The sequence below is a fragment of the Rhipicephalus sanguineus genome, unplaced genomic scaffold (genome assembly GCF_013339695.2).
Source record: "Rhipicephalus sanguineus isolate Rsan-2018 unplaced genomic scaffold, BIME_Rsan_1.4 Seq409, whole genome shotgun sequence".
Taxonomy (NCBI): Eukaryota; Metazoa; Arthropoda; class Arachnida; order Ixodida; family Ixodidae; genus Rhipicephalus; species Rhipicephalus sanguineus.
In genome coordinates, this window is record NW_023615190.1 from 340 (window position 1) to 19,913 (window position 19,574).

Sequence of the window (19,574 nt, forward strand, 5' to 3'; positions counted from 1 at the left end):
GGCTTGCTACAGTTGCGGCAGTAAGGGCACCAAAAATGGAATTGCCCTCGGCGTCCGGAACAGCCCACGGAAGGGGTCCCAGGCGGTAAAGGTGACAGCTTAGCTGCGCGCGTTTCAATGGAAGGGCCCGTGGCCACACACAGTGATTTAATTCCGGTGTCGCTAGGCGGCGAGCGCTTACCTTACGTTGTCCTTTTCCGAACGCTAGGCTGAAGTGCGTTCTTTAGTAAGTGCGGTGCATTCGCGCGTGGTCATACTACGCCGAAACCGTGCTTATCGAAGCCAACGCGCGCGGAGTTTGCCGGGAGAGTATTTCGGCCGCGCGTTAAAAAAGTCACGTGGTACACAGAGCTGCTCCGCGCGCGGCGGTCGCGGTTGCCTAGGCGACGAAGACGCGGCCGCGGCGGCACTCCGACCGTCGTTGGGTTCTGCGGCAGTGCCATGTTTCCTTTGGTATTACAACGTATTCAGTGGGCATTGCGATGACGCAGTAACTGCATGAGCTGCACGTCACAGCGCACAAATGCAACATTCAAGGCTAAAATTCAGCACAGCTTCACTGACTTGGCGTCGCGAAGACTGATGAAACTACGGAGCTGGTGCCTTTTCCTTGGCTTTGGGGTGCGTTCTTTAGTAAGTACTATTTTAGCTGTCGATACAGCGATGATAATATGACGCCGCTAAACGGTCCGTGAGCTCCTGCTTTGGCCACTCGCAAGCCAGGATCGGATTCCCTTCGTTGCTGGGCGGCCGACGTCTCTCTTCCCGATGAGTTTTGTCGTGCAGTTGCCGCGACACGCCTCTCTCACTCGAAACTCGGGGTCGGCCCGTCACGTTGGGCCCATGCTCTAGCAAATTCCCATCATATTTCCCGCCGCGCCGCTTCTCCCGAAGACAGAACCTTGTTCGTACTCGCCATACTCGTCGCCGAACGTCGTAATGCTCTGCGCCGACAGTGCACGCTTTTGTACTGCAGCAACAACGAAATGAATCAATGTTAGTGCTGTTAAATCAAGGTGTGCGGCCTAGAGATAGGGGGCACTCTTGTAAGCTCAGTGCGAGCAGTCCGGCCGCATTAGGATTAACACCACAATTAAAGCACGATATGCAACACGAACTGACGGTCGAATGTCAACAAGCATGCACGCTAGCAATAAACAAAGATAATGAAGATGTGCGTCTATCCTAGCTTCTCCTAACTCCATCGCACAGTAGTCAGGGAACACCAAGCCCAGCTTTTTACTCTGCCGAATTAACATAACACTACCGCAGAAGGGGAGCGCATACTATCGATACGATGGCCGGAGCCACCGCGTCCACGCGTCTCGCCGGTCTCGCTCACCTGGCAACGGCCAAACGGCCAGACCCCCGCCAACTCCGCGCGCGCAGGCAGAGGGCAGCACAGCCGACGTGTACCACGTGACTTTTTTAACGCGCGGCCGAAATACTCTCCCGGGGGTGCGCCATCCAGCCTTTTTAATGGAGGTCAGTGTATGCCATAGGCGTGCGCAGGGTTTCCCTTCAGGGGGGGCCGAAGGTTCGTCGCAGCGCCCCCCCCCCCCCCCCCCCCTGTGCGCACGCCTATGTTCATAGCATCCATCCATCCATCGAGTGAAGGACAAGTCGAGGCTCAAGAGAAGGGAAATTTGGGCAAGTTGGTTTGCACAGCGCAGCAACACGAGGACAGAATGAAAGAAACAACGTGTTGGTCTCAAGTCGAGGCTCGTTTGTGAATACGATGAGAGTGAAATCAAGCGGTAGGTGTTCCCTGGGAAGCAAGCCAGAGAGAGCAAGCGGTGGGTGGCGGCTGCGTCTACTTAGGGTGCCTTGATGCCCTCGCGCGCATCGAGGCACTCTACCAACTCCACGTCTACTGCGTCTACTACGACTACAGCGCCACCGCAGGCAGCGGGATCGGCGGGATTGCGTTCGGCGGCCGGTTTTCACCTCTCTGTGATGTGGCGCATTGGCATTGCACGAGTGGTTTTTCATTTTTGCCTGTGAAGCTTTTTGAAATGCTCTGTGAACGGTAGCAGCGCTGTCTTCGGCGCTAAGCGCAGTGCACCTGCTGATCCAACGCGCTGATAAGGATGGCGCCTCCGCGGACTGTTGGAAAGAGAAGTCAACATCAGCGGAGAGGGAATTTCGTCCTTTCTAGGCACCTGCGAGCCACGTTCAACTGCATCATGAACGACCTCCGCAATTTCAGCTTGTGGCAGTTTGTGAACGATCCGGGAATTGTTTACCTAGTGGTGCCGTTTCTTTTAATCATTGAATTTATCGTGAACATCACAGTTATCGGCAGGGTACCGTGTAAGTACAATGTGGCGTATCGATTTGATGAGCGCACCTGCGTTGCATGATGCGATGGTTGTCGGTTCATGTTCCAGACACCGAAATTGACTGGAGAGCTTATATGCAAGAAGTGGAAGGAGTGCTGAATGGCACTTACGACTACGCTCGTCTTAAAGGGGACACAGGACCACTTGTGTGAGTACTCGCATCATTTCTATGGGTTTCCCTGTGTGAATCGGTGGCACTGCGGAAATATGAGCTAAAGCTCGATTTATTCAAGCGTTGAGCAAAACGTGAGTTCATGCGCTGGCCAACAAACCATTCTTCAAGTCTTGAATACGAAAGATAAAAAAAAACAAAAAAAACGTGAAGAGTAAGTCAGACTAGCGAAAATATTGAGATAAAGCTGGTGCATTGGTTTAAAAGAAATCTAAGCCTGCTACCTGATGAATCTCCTGCCACAAAGATTTTTTAAAAACTTTAAGTTTAACTGAATTTAATTATGGCACCTCGATGTGGCCTTCTTCCCTGTACCATTTTGACCACCACTCTACTTTTCACTCTTTTGGCCAAGCACCATGCGTGGTCTCCCTTTAACCATGGGTTTGCAGTCAGGGGCGTAGCCAAGGGGGTGGGGGTTGGGGGGGGTTTAACCCCCCCCCCCCAAATTTTTCAGTTTTGCTTGTGTATATATACACGCATACATACAAACGCACGCACGAACATACATAAAGTATGGTTGAACCCCCCCCCCCCCCCCCCCGAGAAAAATTTCTGGCTACGCCCCTGGTTTGCAGTAGTTCGTAGCAAGGCCAAATGTGTACCCTTCTCAACTTCTCGGAGATATTAGGGACTCTTGAAATGGGTTCTCACGTTGTCCGTAATTGTCAGAGCACGTTGGTGGTGAGAGGTGACTGCAGTATCTACGGTACACACTGTTACACGTGTGCCTATTCGATTTTCCCCTTCTGGCTACATCTGGCTACCCGCGGGCTGCCAGAGACAGCCAGAACGCATTCGTTTTTTCTCGGGTTGCTCCGCCCACCGCGCGCGCACTTCCGGTGGGCATTCGTTTTTCGCCGTCTGGCTGCATCTGGCGACCCGCGGGTCGCCAGAACTCGCCAGGACGATTTTGGTCTGGCGGCTCTCTGGCCGTTTTCTGGCTAGCAGACGCCAAAAGGGACGATGAGCGCTCGCGACCATCTTTGCGTGGACTCCGCGGAATGCAAACGCCTCGGGATCCTCGGCGGCTCTCGGCCAGTGCGACAAGATGCGTCTTTTCGGCCGAAATCTTCGGTCGTCCTCGGAGGCCTTGAGGATAAAATGCCGAAGCTTCAAGCTCCTCAACCAGGGCTGCACAAGTAATTCTAGACAGTCGGGATAGCTTTTTAAATTTAAAGTCCATTTACGCCGGCCCGACCTTCTCAACATACAGCGGAACTCTATGCCGTTCTTCTCGTTGCAGTCTGCTTCTCAGCAGACCAGGGTGTCGGAACGGAACGAAAACCGAAAACGAAAAACGGAAAAAACGATATTTTTGACCAGAACGAAAACTTAACCGAAACTTTATATATTATTTCGTTCCGGAGTGAAACCGAAATTTTTTCAATCGTTTTTCGGTTCACGAGAAAACTTCGCAGTCCAGAACAACTGAGCTCATGCAATATGAGCAGATCTCAGGGTACAGTATAAGCGCGTACCTCAGGCAGGAATTCCGAAGCAAAGATGTGTTGAAATTGTGCGAAAAACGAAAACAGTGGCACCCAGAGATGTTTATATTAACGCAAGCCGACTTTTGCGGGCCTGTCACGCAGGCCAAAGTGTAGAGGGCATTGTCGGCGCTGAAGTTTCTTACAGCGAAGGCTCTTATGCGATCACAACAGCTGATTTTGGCCCCATAGTTGTCCGCCGCCGCCCGTGTCCGTGACCACTATCGCGTGAAATAAGAAAAAATTAAATGAGAAACAAATTTATAGGATCGGATGGGATTTTAACCCGCGCCCCCTGCGTGGCAGTCGAGTCTTCAACCACAGTGCCACGCTGGTGCTTATAACTCCTTCGCAAAAATACGCTATACAGGCGTCATGTCGGGCAAGGAATCGTGTTAACATATGTAATACAGCGTGGCAGAAGAGTAAAACGACAACCAGCCATCACACAATGCTAATTTCGCAAAGAGTGTGTGGTTTAATGCTTCCCACCCACTACAAAGTGCTCAGCCATAATTCTTCATCGTCATCAGCCACAGCACAAAGCGCACATAATGCCTTACAGATGTGTAGCGGCTACCACGATTCTCCGAAGGTTCGTCGCAGCGCCCCCCCCCCCCCCCTGTGCGCACGCCTATGTTCATAGCATCCATCCATCCATCGAGTGAAGGACAAGTCGAGGCTCAAGAGAAGGGAAATTTGGGCAAGTTGGTTTGCACAGCGCAGCAACACGAGGACAGAATGAAAGAAACAACGTGTTGGTCTCAAGTCGAGGCTCGTTTGTGAATACGATGAGAGTGAAATCAAGCGGTAGGTGTTCCCTGGGAAGCAAGCCAGAGAGAGCAAGCGGTGGGTGGCGGCTGCGTCTACTTAGGGTGCCTTGATGCCCTCGCGCGCATCGAGGCACTCTACCAACTCCACGTCTACTGCGTCTACTACGACTACAGCGCCACCGCAGGCAGCGGGATCGGCGGGATTGCGTTCGGCGGCCGGTTTTCACCTCTCTGTGATGTGGCGCATTGGCATTGCACGAGTGGTTTTTCATTTTTGCCTGTGAAGCTTTTTGAAATGCTCTGTGAACGGTAGCAGCGCTGTCTTCGGCGCTAAGCGCAGTGCACCTGCTGATCCAACGCGCTGATAAGGATGGCGCCTCCGCGGACTGTTGGAAAGAGAAGTCAACATCAGCGGAGAGGGAATTTCGTCCTTTCTAGGCACCTGCGAGCCACGTTCAACTGCATCATGAACGACCTCCGCAATTTCAGCTTGTGGCAGTTTGTGAACGATCCGGGAATTGTTTACCTAGTGGTGCCGTTTCTTTTAATCATTGAATTTATCGTGAACATCACAGTTATCGGCAGGGTACCGTGTAAGTACAATGTGGCGTATCGATTTGATGAGCGCACCTGCGTTGCATGATGCGATGGTTGTCGGTTCATGTTCCAGACACCGAAATTGACTGGAGAGCTTATATGCAAGAAGTGGAAGGAGTGCTGAATGGCACTTACGACTACGCTCGTCTTAAAGGGGACACAGGACCACTTGTGTGAGTACTCGCATCATTTCTATGGGTTTCCCTGTGTGAATCGGTGGCACTGCGGAAATATGAGCTAAAGCTCGATTTATTCAAGCGTTGAGCAAAACGTGAGTTCATGCGCTGGCCAACAAACCATTCTTCAAGTCTTGAATACGAAAGATAAAAAAAAACAAAAAAAAACGTGAAGAGTAAGTCAGACTAGCGAAAATATTGAGATAAAGCTGGTGCATTGGTTTAAAAGAAATCTAAGCCTGCTACCTGATGAATCTCCTGCCACAAAGATTTTTTAAAAACTTTAAGTTTAACTGAATTTAATTATGGCACCTCGATGTGGCCTTCTTCCCTGTACCATTTTGACCACCACTCTACTTTTCACTCTTTTGGCCAAGCACCATGCGTGGTCTCCCTTTAACCATGGGTTTGCAGTCAGGGGCGTAGCCAAGGGGGTGGGGGTTGGGGGGGGTTTAACCCCCCCCCCAAATTTTTCAGTTTTGCTTGCGTATATATACACGCATACATACAAACGCACGCACGAACATACATAAAGTATGGTTGAACACCCCCCCCCCCCCCCCCGAGAAAAATTTCTGGCTACGCCCCTGGTTTGCAGTAGTTCGTAGCAAGGCCAAATGTGTACCCTTCTCAACTTCTCGGAGATATTAGGGACTCTTGAAATGGGTTCTCACGTTGTCCGTAATTGTCAGAGCACGTTGGTGGTGAGAGGTGACTGCAGTATCTACGGTACACACTGACTCAAGAAATATATTTTGTGCTTAGGGCTCACTCGTACTCAGACTCACCAATATGTTTCTCAACTGGACGCACATGGACTCAGGCTCACTAAAATTTTCCTCAGTCGGACTCAATCCGACTAAAACACACCAAAACATTACTTGATCTCTCATATGTTCGCGTTATATCCGAACGTGCAGATTTGCAATGAATATTAGGGACAAACCGCGGATGTTAACACTCGTGCAAGAGAAATGTCCTATGTATGTGTTTTATATGCGATGTCGGGACCGCGGAAAAAATTTTCGAATTAACCGAATGTCGAATTATCGAAAGTATCAAGGAAGCAATAAACAAGTGTCTATTACATCAATGCATTTGCCTTTTCTTGATGAATACGTAAATTCATGGTACATATTTGGCATACAAGAGCCATGTAAATGCAGCAAATTTATTTGCGACTTCGTTCACAATGTGGCCGCGGCTGAAGACAGCCGTGTCTTAACACTAAACGTGCTCTGCCCCCCTTCCTTATTACGTACCGCCACCACCCACGCGCACGTGATGATAACATTTTCGCCGGAAAAATGATCGGCAAATGAGCGCTCATTCGCCATATTGCCGCAACCGAATTTGATTCCAGCACGTGGTCTGCGGCTGAAGCTCTTCATCTTCAACAGCTTCCACTCTGTTCGAGTTGCGTGACATTCCGTGCGCATTGCCCGAATTCAAAACGAAGCTACCGAGTGCCGCATCCGCTGCGGACGAAAGCGTGGTTGCTAAATTAAGACGGGATCATAACGTAAACGCAGTTCCGAAGGCGCGCGCGCGGACTGCGCCGACAGTCGAAACGAAACTGCTCAGCACAGAATCCGCTGCTGAATAAACCTGACTCGCTAATGCACAATAATGGGTGGTGACTACGCAGTTCTGAAGGGACGCGGTGAAAACGAAACTATTGCTTGTCGCAGCTTTGACCCGTAGTTGCCGCAGGTGCTATGTACGCGATCATAGATATATCTCCCACGCAGTTCGCGTATGCCGAGTAAAATCGAAAATGAAGCAAGTGGGCCGCAGCCGTCGAAGTCTTTGGTCGCCAATAACGCGATTAATGGTTAGATCGTAGATCGCGATCACGCCTTTATGAAGGACCGCAGCCGTTTGAGTTGTTCACGAACGCCGTTTTCCCTCCTGTGAGTCGAGCATTTGCGGCGCTTCGTGCTTGGCGCGCTCCGAGGATCGTCCGAATTAACCGGGCTGCGGTCAAATATGACTGAAGTAACGAGAGTTCGATACAATTAAACAATGCATAAGCTTGCCAGGACCAGATAACACGTCCAAATTATCCGCTTTGCCGAATTAACGGGGTGCGAATTAGCGACCTTTTACCGTATAACCTTCTATTTCCGACGACTGACCAAATAGCAAATGTATGACGCACTTATTTGCTAACTGCACCTTCACTATTTATGCCAGGGGTCTCAAACTCACCTCAGCTTACGAGCCGCAGTCACGTAAGTTTACTCCCGCAAGGGCCAGGGCACAGTGACGAAGGTAAGAGTGGGGGGCGAGTAGGAATAGTTTGTACAAAATTCCAGCTAGCGTTGCCTTGTGAAAGACCTTTCCCATATTTCATAAATGGGGTCATTTCTGAAGGGGATTTCGCGCCACGATTCCAACGACATATCTACCTCCAAAATGACTCAAATATGGACGACGGTTCTGAGAGTTTGTTTCCCTGTTAGGTATCTTTGTCCAGCAATCTGGGACATAGAGTACAGCGGCAAAGTCGACCATAAGGGAAAGAGCTCGGCGTAACGCTATGGAGAGCGTTCTTTAAAAATTGATTACCTAAGAATGCCTTAATTTTCGCAAATTGCACTTAAGGGACTTAACGCTGACAACGTTCTTATGCTGTACATCGCGATTAGTTTGAATTCGCCGGCTGGATGTTTTTCCCGAGACACTTTCGTGGATCCGTTGAAAATGCATGGGGTGATTTTTTAAAAGTTAATTGTAGCGCAACGAGCATTTATATGCTAATTGCACTCTTGTGGCATGTACAGTACGACAACCTTTCCATGTTCTTGCAATTTGGTATGATTGCGCTGGCTGGATTTTTTTTCCGAAGAGTTTTTCTAAATTCTACTGCGGGAAAGCAGCCCTACAGGGATAAAAGAATGTCTGTCGCTAAATTGATGAGAAAATGCATGTTGATCATGTTAAAACTCAGAAAAGTCTACAGATGTGATGCACATTATCACGCTGACGTATAGGAAATTGGTAATAGTAATAAATATAATAAGGAATCTAACAATTTATTTGAAATTTATGGGCGCAAGTTCATAGTGTAGAAGCACATGTATAGTATAGATGGTATTTCAAGGTATATAGTTACGATAAGACGATAGATAATAATTTCATATAATGGATTTCTGCTGTTCATTTTTATCGTTGATTAGTAATCAAGATTAATTACTATCAATTGATTATATGCAACCTAGTGTTCAGTGCTGTCAAACAAAAAGTACCCGAAATGGCGATGTAGCGTTTTAATAATAGCACTGACATCTATATTTATTTAGTAATCATGGTCATCCTCATCATGGTATCTATCTATCTATCTATCTATCTATCTATCTATCTATCTATCTATCTATCTATCTATCTATCTATCTATCTATCTATCTATCTATCTATCTATCTATCTATCTATCTATCTATCTATCTATCTATCTATCTATCTATCTATCAAGCCGCCTACGACTTTGTGCTCTCTTGACCGTGTTTCGTTAACGGGATGTGCACCAAAATTGGTGTGGCATCACGTGACTGCATGACGAACATAAATGACAGGTCATAAGGTCAAAATCTTGACATGCATATCATGAACGGTATCATTTACATGCCACGGTCTTGTCCTCTCGCTGCCGTTTCGTTAAATTAATGTATACCAAAATTGGTAAGGCGTGACAAGAGTGTATGACGAACATAATTGACTGGTCGTAACGCGCAAGTCATGATATACATGTCATGTACAGCATTATTTACAAGACACGGCGTTGGGGCGCTCGCGGCCTTGTCATTAAATGAATATGTGCCAAAATTCGTATGGCGTGATGAACATAAATGACAGGTGGTAATATCAAAATCATAAAATGCATGTCATATACGGCATGACCAACATTCCACGCTCAGGGTGCGCTCGCAGCCGTTTCGCTAGTTTGATAAATACCAAAACTTGTATGGTGCGACGTGACTATATGCCGAACATAAATTAGAAGTAATAACACTAAAATCGTGACATGTATGCCATGTACGGCATGATTGACATGCCACGCTCATGGTGCGTTCGCGGCCGTTTCATTCATTGGATATATACCAATATTGATATGACATGACATGATTGTATAAAGAACATAAACGACAGGTCCTAACATGCAAATTGGGACATGCATATCATGTACGACATGACTTTCATGCCGCGCTTATTATGCACCTGACGAATACACCGCCCATAGAAACATCAGCCAACTGGTATGAGGCCCTTACTAAGGCGAAAGCCTTAGGTGTCTCATCAAACGCGAAAATTGACTGCCGGCGTCTTCGAGATTTGGCGACATGTGACGATACTTCGCGAGACCGGCGACGGCGTCGAAGGATGCAAAAAAAGTAATTGAGGGTCTAGAGTCACGTGATACTCACGTGCATATGCGCGTGCCTGTGTACGTGCGTGTACGTGCAGTCGGCGTATCAAAAGTCACATGACCTCAGTGTAACATGACGTCATCCTGTGATGTCATCATGGCGTCACAGATCGCCAGATTTTGAGACATCGTAGCGGCGACATCGAAGGACATCGTTGCTTGGTCAAGGCGGGTCAATCACGGAGGCTCTGCAAAACCTTGTCAGGAGCAGAAAGCTTGCAATGCCTCCGATCCTGGAGGCATGTTCAAAACCACCTTTAAAGGAAGCTGTAGAGGTTTTAGAATTCAGTAAAACATTGTTGTCAAAAAGGACCAACATTATTGTCGACGATGGCGTAATTTTTTCCGCTGTTTTGGCAGCAGGAGCTTTAAAATACGCAAAAGAAAAGTTCGTCTTGCTCCGCCCACGCGAACGCGCCGAAACTAACCGGAACTACGTCATCGTCGGTAGCTTTGGCGGAGCCGCGCAGCTCTGTCGTATCTTAAACCGTGGCCTCCGTGACTAGTTCCGGCTGCGCGCGTTAGTGGAACTGATCGTAAGGCCATGTTTTCTTTAACTGTGCTGATGCTGCCGATGACGCGGCACGCCGAAGATGACGTCACCGCGTTCACTCAGCATCTCAAGAAGCCCTGCGGCTGCAGCCGCGGTTTTTGCCAAGGAATGCTATTTGCATTCACTTCTGTGAATTATTACATTGGTTTTCGAATGCAGCAGGGATCAAACTATGATTACACACTCCAAAGTCATTTTTTTAAGTGCTTCAGCCTACCTTTAAGTTCGGAAAGCTTTTGAATGATACGGTGGAGGGGAGGATCAGCACGTCGACCGAGAATAAAAGAACAAGAAAATGGCTTTCGCCTTCGAGTCGTCTTAGGCGATTGCATAAGGAACCCTTGAGTTTTTCCTGTTCAGACAACCTCTATAGCACACCTATTAGGTGCCTTTGACAACGCTGTCCCTCATCTTCACAAATTCAGTCATGCGATACTACCAATAAGCACTTCACAAAATTCAGAGGGCAGTACTAACATTTATTAGTCCAAAGTCGCCGACATGGGTCACGGAGGGGCAAAAAGACACGACCCGTTGAACACAACCACACATTTATGCTTCGTCGTTAACGCGGGAGTGTCACACACTAAGCTTCGCCGAAATTAGGCTTGGGAATGTTCTATTGCAAGCATAAGTTAGTCCGTACTTAATCTGGAAAAGTTCACATGCGCATGCTATGCGCATGTGAACTTTTCCAGATTACGGACGCTATTGCTTCGCGATGAGGTATTCCAGTTACCACGGCGGATGTTTATTCCGCCTCTCCGATCTTGCTTCTGCTCCCTAGGCTGTCTTCTGGCGCTGCTGTTGCACGTGAAATATTTCAATGGAGTGCATTTTACTTCGTGGGATACGAGTCAAGCAATTTATTCTCATGGTATCAGGACTTTAACGCAACAGCGTTAAAGCGTTCGTTTTGCAGAAATTCCGGTGTCGGCGTCGGTGACGGCGTCGCTGGTTGTGAGCGAAAAATGATGCATCTTGTCCGTGACCGAAAAATTGAGAAAGACGCAAATAAAATAAATAATAAAAAACTTCGGGTTCGAGTGAGAATCGAACCGAGGTCGTCTGATACAAACAGCTAATCTACCGCACAGCCACGCTATTTCTTGAAACGTCTTCGACAAAAAAAGAACACTACATGAATAATCGAGAAAGATGCAAATAAAATAAATAATTAAAATCTTCGGGTTCAAGTGAGAACCGAACCCAAGCCGTCAGCGTGGGAAGCACGTGTTCTACCACGTGTTCTACTGCTTCGAAAAAAAAAAAGAACACTATATGAATGTCATGTAGTGGAAGGAGTCTCCTTAACGCATGCAATATTGCGTGGCAGACGCGTAGAATCGCGCCAGGCGTCAAAACATGTGAATTACACGATGAGTGGGTGTTTTAAAGGCCCACCCGTTACAAAGCGCTGAGACATATTTAAGCATCATCATCAGCAAAAGCATCAACACACTGAACAGCTGCGTAAGTTCGCGTGTTCCCGGTAAAGCTATAGAAACAATCCCGGTAAAGCTAAAGAAAAAGATGGCTGATCCCTCTGTCATAGGAATCGGTATAACACGAAAGTGAAACGTGTCGTCACAGTAGCAGTTGATTGTTTATAGTGCATTGGTATGCGAGAGCTTGTACAATGTCTACTGTTGTTTGGGAGACATAGCACCGCTTGATGTGGACGCACTCACGTTGACACCTAGTGGCACATCACCGTACCTACGACTAACGCCCATGATCATGATTTAACCCTTGCTGCAGCTGAAGTTCTTAACATATATGTGGACACCGCATATGGTGAATCCCGTGCATATATGACATCAACGGGCACATAATAAACACTGAAACTTGATATGCACTCCTTCAAAACGTCGTGAAACGAGAAGCGAAACGCTACGCGCATCGTGTCTTCTAGCTTGGCCGTTAATTCGCACAGGGCGAGCGGGGAACGCGTTGCGACAGCCAGGCGAGCGTCGGAGAGCTATTTTTCGATATGGATGCATGCTATGAGCGAGGCTCGGGCTAAAGCCACCCCGCGGTGTTTAAAGCGTTGATGAAATTACATTTCCAGTGTAAACGCACCATTCCAGTTTACAATGGAAAAAACGGCGCGTTCTTTTTTTTTAAATCTGGTGGCACGCATCTCACCGACCCGTTATATAGAGGACGCCCATAGCATCCATCCAAGAGCACTGAGAGAGGAAAGTGTGAAAGATAAAAGGCGCGTTCTTGTAGCCTCCTTTATTTGTTTGGCGGTAGCTCAGCGGGCTAAACTCCCGCCAGCCATCGTCGCGGACCGAGAGGTCATGGGTTCGACTCCTGCCATCAAAACTTCTTGACAGTTTTTTTTTGCCCTTTCATGGCCTTCATTTTGCCGACGTATTTCAGTGACGGAAATACGTCATGAAAGTCTCAGTGGACCCCGGCATAAAACACTTTCGTGGTAGAAAAGATACTGGAATCCGGTGGTTGTGTTGCCGTTCTTGCACACAATAACGCACAGATTAACAATAATGGCTTCCCGGTGCGATGCGCCAATGATATTCTCGGCACCCAAAAAATCGATAGGTTTGTGTCTAAAATTAACACGTAGAGCACTGGTGAAGACGCCCGAGATCCAACATGTAACGTCAAACGTGTCAAGTGATTTGTTGAGTGGAAGGAAAAAGTATACAGTTTATAGGATTCCTCTGTCCTGCGGCTCATTATAGATTAAGATCAAGAAGGGAGCCGACGGATGGATACACGTTATAGATTTCAAAACAGGAGAAAGTGCCTCAGATCAGGCTGGCCGACGTTTCGATAGGGGACCTATCTTTGTCAAAGGCGCCTTGTCATCCCTGGCGTGTTAGTTTTATGGGGTTAGTGATGACGTCATGTCAGAGTTAAAGGTAGCTCCAAAGAAAGAAAAAAACAAAGAAAAAAAAAAGGGGGGGGGGCGGGTACAACCAAGCGAGAAGGCGAGTGCAGCCATCACAAAGAGCTGCAGAAGGTGGTGAGGAAGGGAACTACAGGCGGGGAGAAATACCGGGCGGCTTGCGTTTAAATGTCCGCCAAGGAGCTGCAGAAGGTGGTGGGGAAGGCAGCTACAGACGACAAAAAAAAAAAAAAGGAAGGTACTCGGGCGGCGTACGTTTAAAATGCCGCCTGCCTACTTTAAGTGATATTGAAAGGGTTGCCTGAAAAGCAAGCTCCTGCTTAATGGGTGAAGTAATTGGCTGGCATATGCATCCAGTGTCGTCGGTGGCTTCCAAAAATTGGGCGCCCGTTAACTAAGAGGGTGAAGTAATTGGCTGGCATATGCATCCAGTGTCGTCGGTGGCTTCCAAAAATTGGGCGCCCGTCAACTAAGAGGGAAAAAAAAAAGGGTTGAAAGGAACGAGGGGCGGCCGGGGGGGAACAATCGGAATAAGACTCGTAGAACTTCCTGAGAAAGCGAGGGCTGTGACAATGCTGGCCAGAAGCGGCCTTTGGAGCGCGGAAAGGGGGAAGGAAACCGTGGTTCGGATTCACTAGAAAATGAAAACATCTTAAGAGAATAATATCTACACGTATGTGCACATTTATACATTCTGCAGCTCTTTGTGATGGCTGCACTCGCCTTCTCGCTTGGTTGTACCCGCCCCCCCCTTTTTTTTGTTTGTTTTTTTCTTTTTTTGCAGCTACCTTTAACTCTGACATGGCAGACCCGAACGTGTTTGCAAACTCTCTTGAAATGTGGCAAGGGCTTTACTCCTCTGATTTCGAGTTTCTCTCTTTCCAGGCATCAATTACCAACAGCAACAGACGCGCCGCCGCTGACATGACGTCATCACTAACCCCATAAAACTAACACGCCAGGGATGACAAGGCGCCTTTGACAAAGATAGGTCCCCTATCGAAACGTCGGCCAGCCTGATCTGAGGCACTTTCTCCTGTTTTGAAATCATTATAGATTAGACAGACGGGCACGTGCCTCAACGAAAGGCTACAGGAACAAAAGAATATGTGTAATAGAGTTGCAATCGAGGGGAATCATGCTCAGCACTGATCTGCCTGTAAGCGTAACCCGAATTTCAGTGCCAAAACTATGTTGACACAGCAGGAACCGTATTAAAAAAAAGACAATTGTAGAAGCGTACGCTATGCCGTCGGGACAGTTCGGCGCATGCGTGAGCTCTCCGTCCGTTGCACTTAAAGACAAGCAAGTTGCATTTCTAGTGAAACAAAGATTTCGGTCGCCGTACATCTTTCATCTTGGATTCTGATATGGCATTTTGGTAACGTAAATTTCCAAGAAAAATGCGAGGGTTTTTACAATTGTTAGCATTCACGTTTGCCCATGCGCGGTTTGCCAACAGTGCCCTATCCTTTTATGTTTTTACCCACCCCTTCTTGTCTACTTTTAAATCAGTTGCTGGATGCGCTTCGTCTCATCGTTCGTGTCTGCCTTCTTTGTGAACTTTGAATCGCTGACTTTTTCATCCATTATGTTCTAACTAATCCCTACAGAAGATCTTCTGAGAGGGTAAGGCATTGCGTAGCCATCTATAGTATGATATAGCAAGTGGGCCGGAAAGGGATGTGATTGTGAGGAGGAGTGATACGTGGGGGTGAGGAGGGGAGAAAGGATGAGGGGAGAGGGTAATCATAGCATAACAATGTATGGAAGTGTATAGCAAGGGGTGAGAAAGAAAAGTGAGGATGAGGAGGAGTGATTTGAGGGTAAGGAGGATGGCAGAGTGTAAAGCATAGAATATACTTGTATATTATAGTAAAGCAAGGAGCGGGAAAGGCAAGAGAAGTTGAAGAGGGGGGAAAGGAGGAGGGTAATGCAACCAGCGCCGCTGTTTCCTCAGTCTTCGCACCGTAGTACGGAGCTGCCCCAATGTTAACGCGACAGCGTTAAAGAGCTCGATTCGCAGAAATTCCGGTGTCGGTGTCGGCTTTGGCGGCGGCGTCGGTGTCCGTGAGCTACAATTCGAGATAGATGCAAATAAGTAAATGATAAAAAATCTTCGGCCCGTCTGAGAATCGAACCAAGGCCTTGTGCATGACAAGCTGCTGTTCAACCACGAAGCCACACCAGAGCTTGAAACTGCTTCGTAAAAAAACGCTATAAGAATGTCATGTATTGGGAGGGGTCGCCTTAACACATGTAGTGTAAGGGGGTGCAAAATGCGACAAAAATGTGAAAATAGTGAATGTTATTTTTTATTTCCCTTGTTACCATAAAACATCAACGCCGGAACTTTCTTTTGGGTACGAGGTATGTGCTACATAAATATGGCGATGTTGGGACTGTTGAAGTTTGAAGTTTATTCTAACATCACGAAAATACACGTGACATGGTTCATAAGTATTACAGAAGGAGGTCCCGAAGTAAACACTGTCAGGGGGACCTCCCAGCGATATTGTATTGATAGCATATTGAAAGCATATTAGAAACACGAAAAAAAAACAAGAACACAAAAAAAGAAAACAATAAAAAAGAACAAAAGTTTATTTAAAAAGAAAAAAATTATTTTAAAAAGAAACAAAAATGCACCAGATGTCTCACTTTACCCCAATCTGCGGGGCAAAGCGAGACGCTGCGTGGGGCGAAACGAGACGGTGTGAAAAAATTTCATCCCTTCAGTTCTTACAGTACAGCACATGAAATTCACTCCGCGGGCCCTCACGCAGTCTTCATGAACACAGTCTTTGCACTCCACGCATTGAATCAATACAGAACCCGGCGCTGTGTTACTCCAAAACTCTCGAACAACATTCAGTTCATTTTTCAAGTCGTTTTCTACCCAGGAAGCTCTAGATGATATCCTGGTGCACGTCCGCACCATCCTAAACAAAAGAATATTATACATAATGAGCGTAAATAAATTGTTCACTTAATAAGACACTCTCTAAGGCAATTCAATGCCTTTTTGTCGCGTTTTTCCACTCTCACATGTCCATATTCAAAAAATATTTTCCCTTTGGCCCATGGCACCGAATGAACTAAACTTTTGGAGGCATGTAGCTAACAACGTAAATACTTGCGTTGTTGGACTGACCCCGGAGTAGCTTCATGCACGCATCAGAAAATTTGGACGAGCAGAATTACGCCCCTTTTCGGCGGGTCGCGAACACACTGACATTGCTGACATCAGCCGCGCAATTTTTCCCGCGTGAACGCTGTGAGCGATCATCAACTTTTACACAAAAACGTCGAAAACTACCGGCACCTATCGCTGAAATAGAGAAACGAAGAAAAGGTACTTTTTGTATTAGCTACAGAGGGCGGCAAAGTCAAAATGTCGCGTTTTGCCCCGGGTCTCATTTTGCCCCGCCTTACCCTAATATTGCGTGGCAGAATTTTAGAATTGCGCCAGGCGTCAAAATATCTGAATTGAGCAAAGAGAGGGTGGTTTAAATGGGCACTAAAGGCAAATAAAAATTTACGTCAGAGTGAAAGGTCAATGTTTGAGAACGTCTAAAACGTCAATATTATCAACAGCAGTGCTCTAGTAATGAAGAAATTAAAGAGTGTCTACCGCTCGGAAAAATTTTTCTGATTGTGGTGAAAATGAGAAGATCGTTCGTCACATCGGCGGCAACCAGCATGCTTTTGCCCCACAAGAAAAGGAATTATATTTTTATTTCGATGTTGAGAATCGTGAAAGAATGACCGCTAGCGTCACCCAACGGCGATGTGGTTTAATCCACTGGTATGACAAGAAATCCTCGAAAGTAGACTCATTTTGCTTAAAAACAAACATGTATAACGTGAAATTGTACTTTACGCACTTGAGGCACCTTTAGGTTGCGTCAGAGAGTAATTTTATGCCTTTTTTTTCCTCACGCATCCAAAAAGGCGCCCGGTGGCGCTGCTTGCGGCGCCGTCTTCGATTTTTTCTGCTTCAACTCATGCGCTATGCAATGCGGCTCTCCGCGGTGGTCGCACTGCGCCGCTGTATTGTTGATAGAATGTCTCACATGTGCTGCGCTGTGAAGGCGCGCATATATTGTCTCTTTTTGATGAATCGACTTGGCTTGGATTGCGGCAGCAGTGCTAAAATAAACGCATATACTGCGATTACAGAAAAACAAGTGTTCTGTAATCGTATAATAAGGCATCATTTAACCGAAATCGACTGTTACATTCATAGTGTTCAGCGAAAATAAAGTAATCCTACAGAAATCAGATGTGCTTTCGGTTTTAATTTTTACCGGCACTACAATCGTCATCGCGTCCACCAACCAGTGTTGTGGGCATGTTTTACGCCAATGGAAGAAGACCGAACGCAGATGGAAAAATTCTGTTTTAAAAATTTCTACTCACTGTCCAGAGAAACCGCTGCAAGGTTGGACACTTCAGACAGTACGCTTTCTATTGCGGTACAAAACAGAAAAGCGATGAAGGACGGTAGACAGTCCCTTTAAATATTAAATATTAAATATTAAAGGCGCCTACGATAACGTCCTTCATGAGGCCATTCTTGATGCGCTTGAAGACATCGGCGTAGGAGGCCGCCTTCACGCGTGGATAGTCAGCTATCTTAAGGGACGTACCATTTTCATGTCGACGCCTGATGGTGACACGGGCCGGCACCATGTCAGCCGTGGAGTTCCACAAGGCGCGGTCCTCAGCCCCATGCTTTTCAACATCGCCCTCATTGGTCTTGCAGCTGAGCTCCCTAACGTTGTCAAAGTCAGCGCCTACGCTGACGATATATGCATATGGGCATCTGGAGCGACGCGTCCGCAACTGCGAGCAAGACTTCAACACGCCACATCAGTAACGTCAAAGTACTTGCGCCGTCAAGGCCTGCAACTCTCAACAACGAAGTGTGCTGCATTGGTATTTACAAAGAAATCAATGACGCGGTACCCGATCTTCGCTGACGGAGCAGTGATTCCTGCTGTCACGCACTACCGATACCTAGGTGTCGTCATTGATCGCAGCCTATCTTGGACGAAGCATGTCACTGCGCTACGAACCAAACTTGTTAGTTTTGTAGACGTTCTTCGAGTTGTAGCAGGACTAAGATGGGGCCCCTCTGAGAAGAGTCTCCTGCAGTTGTACCAGGCATTGTTCGTTGGCTATCTAAGGTACAGTGCACCTGTGCTCTCCAGTATGCGTGCAACATGCATCCGTACTTTGGAGAGCCTTCAAGCGCGAGCGCTGCGAACGTGCCTAGGGCTACCAAGGTGTACAACAACCTCTGGCACCATAGAGGAATCACGTACATGCCCTATAGAGGTTTACTTGTCTTGTGAACCCCTTCGAGTCCACCTTCGACTGCTGACTCGCCACGCAAACCATCCCTTGTCTTCGCTCCAGAGAGATCGACCAGGCTGCACCTACTCACGATGCCTCGATACACACAGGCACGTCATCCCTTCTGACTTTACACCAGTCATCATCCCCACAGTGCCACCATGGACGCTGAACAGGCCACTGGTGTCCCTTCAAATACCCGGGATTACGAAGAAGCGTCGCGTTCCGTGTGCTGCGCTCAAACAACTCACCTTGGCATATTTGACTCAACGTTACGACGACACTCTGCACATATACACCGATGGATCTGTGACTCCGTGCGCTTCGACTGCAGCCTTTGTGATTCCTCATCTGGGTACCTCCCGGAAGTACAAATTAGATCACAGGTCGTCTTCAACAGCTGCAGAACTTGTTGCGATACGGGAAGCTATCCAATTCGTGTGCGGACAATCACCACGTAAATGGACGATAGTCTCAGACGCAAAATCCGCATTACAAGCTATTGACTCTTGCTCAAGAAGGGGACAATATTATGCACTTGCTTTAGAAATCATTCACGCATTCGACCTTACGCAGAAGATTGGTCATTCAGTTACACTGCAATGGATTCCTGGACACTGTGGATTGGTAGGCAACGAGCTTGCTGATTCTGAAGCAAGAACCGCTGTCTCTAACGCCCCCACCGACGTGAAAGTACCGCACACGCGAGGTGACGTGAACTCTTTATTGAGATTGCTCATGCGAGAGTGCATAACCACTTATTGGTCTCAGCCAGACCATCGATACAGGCGCCTGCGGGAAATAG

General features: G+C 47.4%; 2 long non-coding RNA genes across 2 annotated transcripts; both read left to right on the forward strand.

Annotated features, from left to right (window-relative positions):
• The first annotated feature begins 2,040 nt into the window (after positions 1–2,040).
• LOC125756657 (uncharacterized) lies at positions 2,041–2,482 on the forward strand. The gene is made up of 2 exons (XR_007414664.1): positions 2,041–2,313; positions 2,391–2,482. It is a non-coding gene; the product is annotated as an uncharacterized LOC125756657 (long non-coding RNA).
• A 2,617-nt stretch (positions 2,483–5,099) lies between these two features.
• Positions 5,100–5,528, forward strand: LOC125756656 (uncharacterized). The gene is made up of 2 exons (XR_007414663.1): positions 5,100–5,370; positions 5,448–5,528. It is a non-coding gene; the product is annotated as an uncharacterized LOC125756656 (long non-coding RNA).
• Positions 5,529–19,574: the final 14,046 nt, after the last annotated feature.